Source organism: Gorilla gorilla, chromosome 15 (assembly GCF_029281585.2).
Source record: "Gorilla gorilla gorilla isolate KB3781 chromosome 15, NHGRI_mGorGor1-v2.1_pri, whole genome shotgun sequence".
In the NCBI taxonomy this organism is placed as follows: domain Eukaryota; kingdom Metazoa; phylum Chordata; class Mammalia; order Primates; family Hominidae; genus Gorilla; species Gorilla gorilla.
In genome coordinates this window covers 104938127-104940183 of record NC_073239.2, presented here as the reverse complement: position 1 = coordinate 104940183, position 2057 = coordinate 104938127, and the positions used below count along the sequence as shown (strand labels likewise).

General features: G+C 39.7%; 1 non-coding gene across 1 annotated transcript; it reads left to right on the top strand.

Moving 5' to 3' along the window:
• The first annotated feature begins 1383 nt into the window (after positions 1-1383).
• On the top strand, positions 1384-1487 carry LOC115930633 (U6 spliceosomal RNA). The gene has a single exon (XR_004067256.1). It is a non-coding gene; the product is annotated as a U6 spliceosomal RNA (small nuclear RNA).
• The last annotated feature ends 570 nt before the right edge of the window (positions 1488-2057 follow it).

Genomic DNA, 2057 nt, shown 5'->3' with positions numbered 1-2057 from the left:
CATGCAAGTGGATGGTCATTTCAGCACTATTTGCAATAGCAAAGCCATGGAATCAACCTAAATCTCCATCAGTGGTCTATTAATGGATAAAGAAAATGTGTTACATATACAACCTGGAATACCATGCAGCTATAAAAAAGAATGACAGGCCAGGTGCTGTGGCTCAGGCCTGTAATCTCGGCACTTTGGAAAGCTGAGGCGGGCAGATCACGAGGTCAGGAGTTCGAGACCAGCCTGACCAACATGGTGAAACCCCGTCTCTATTAAAAATACAAAAATTAGCCAGGTGTGGTGGCACATCCTGTAATCCCAGCTACTCAGGAGGCTGAGTCAGGAGAATCGCTTGAACCTGGGAGGCAGAGATTGCAGTGAGCCGAGATCGCACCACTGCACTCTAGCCTGGATGACAGAGCAAGACTCTGTCTCAAAAAAAAAAAAAAAAAAAAAAAAAAAAAAGGATGAGATCATGTTCTTTGTAGCAACATGAATGGAGCTGGAGGCCATTACCCTAAGAAGACTAACACAGGAATAGAAAACCAAATACTGCATATTCTCACTTATAAGACGGAGCTGAACATCGAGTACATATGGACACAAACAACAACGAAACAACAGGCACCGGGGCCGACTTAAGGGTGGAGGATGGGGGGCGGGGGAGGATCAAAAAACTACCTATTGAGTACTATGCTTATTACCTGGGTAATGAAATAATCTGTACATCAACCCTAGGACATGCAATTTACCTTTGTAACAAACCCTGCACATGCATCCTGAACCTAAAATAAAAGTTAAAAAATATAGCAGATGTTACAGGACAGTTCAAGAAAACACTCCACACTCTTATGTCCCAGGGGATTCCTACTTTAAGAAATGTTTCCAACTCCTTTTGTAAATAATTCTTTCTTCGTATCCCCTTATGTGACCATTCGGTGATTTGTCTTTTAGTTCAATTCAACTAATATTTATTGAGTACTTAGCACAGTTTGGGCACTGTGCTTAAGACATACAAAGAAGAAATAAACTTGGCCTCTGCCCTGGAATTTCTGACAGCCTAATAGCAAAAACATGGAATCAACCTAAATGCCCATCAATGGTAGACTGAAGGGGAGGTGGACTGATTTATAAAAGTAAAGCCTTTTCCTGAAGTGAGACAACAGACGGCTATCATACCGTTTTATGATAGTCTTGGGGAAATAAAAAAAAAATCCAGACTGCTATTAGAGTTTATCAATAAATTTTCATTAAAAGGCAAGATCTCTGATCCTTCTCAAGAGACTATTTGATTTTGATCACATTATTTTATTTAGAAAAAGGAGAGATTTGGGGTGGCCGAAGTATAGTTGTGATACTTAGAAACACCTGTTATTTAAGAGAAAAATCATCGTGTTTCCTTTGGCAGCACATTTACAAACACTGGAATGTTACAGAGATCAGTGTGGCCTCTGAGCAAGGATGACATGCAAATTCTTGAAGTGTTTCAGATTAAAAAGATAGAGAGAGAAACACTGTCATTACTTTTTAAACTCGTTTAAAATCTGAAAACTGGGACCTTCCTTTCTTACCATCTTATCTCACTGACCCTGATCCACAGACGCAAGGGAAGCTAAGCATATGATCACTTGTGGGGTAACTGTCATTTTTCTTTATCTCACATCTTGAGCACATTTGAGTGCCATGCCCAGCACTCCAAGGATTTCTGTCAGCATGTATTTATTGGCCTTTTATTAGAAACTTTCTTACCTCATGTCTGCTCTCATGAATATAGATCAGAAATTAGAAACAAAAAATATTTATCTGGTAAGCAATTTCTTTGGTAACTGAACTAATAGGAACTACTGGGACTTCCTGGAAGTGAGGCTACCTTTTCCATTAGAGTTTATGCTTCTTCTTTTGTAGATTTCACACATTGCTCAAAGATTCGTGGCGTGCATTCCAACTACAAGGTGCAATTGAGGGACGAGAAAAGGGAAAACTTAGTTGGGCAGACAGCTAAAGTTGGTCTTTGGTAAAATTCTTTTAAACAGAAAGACAGCCTGAAAAATCAAGCTACAGGCACA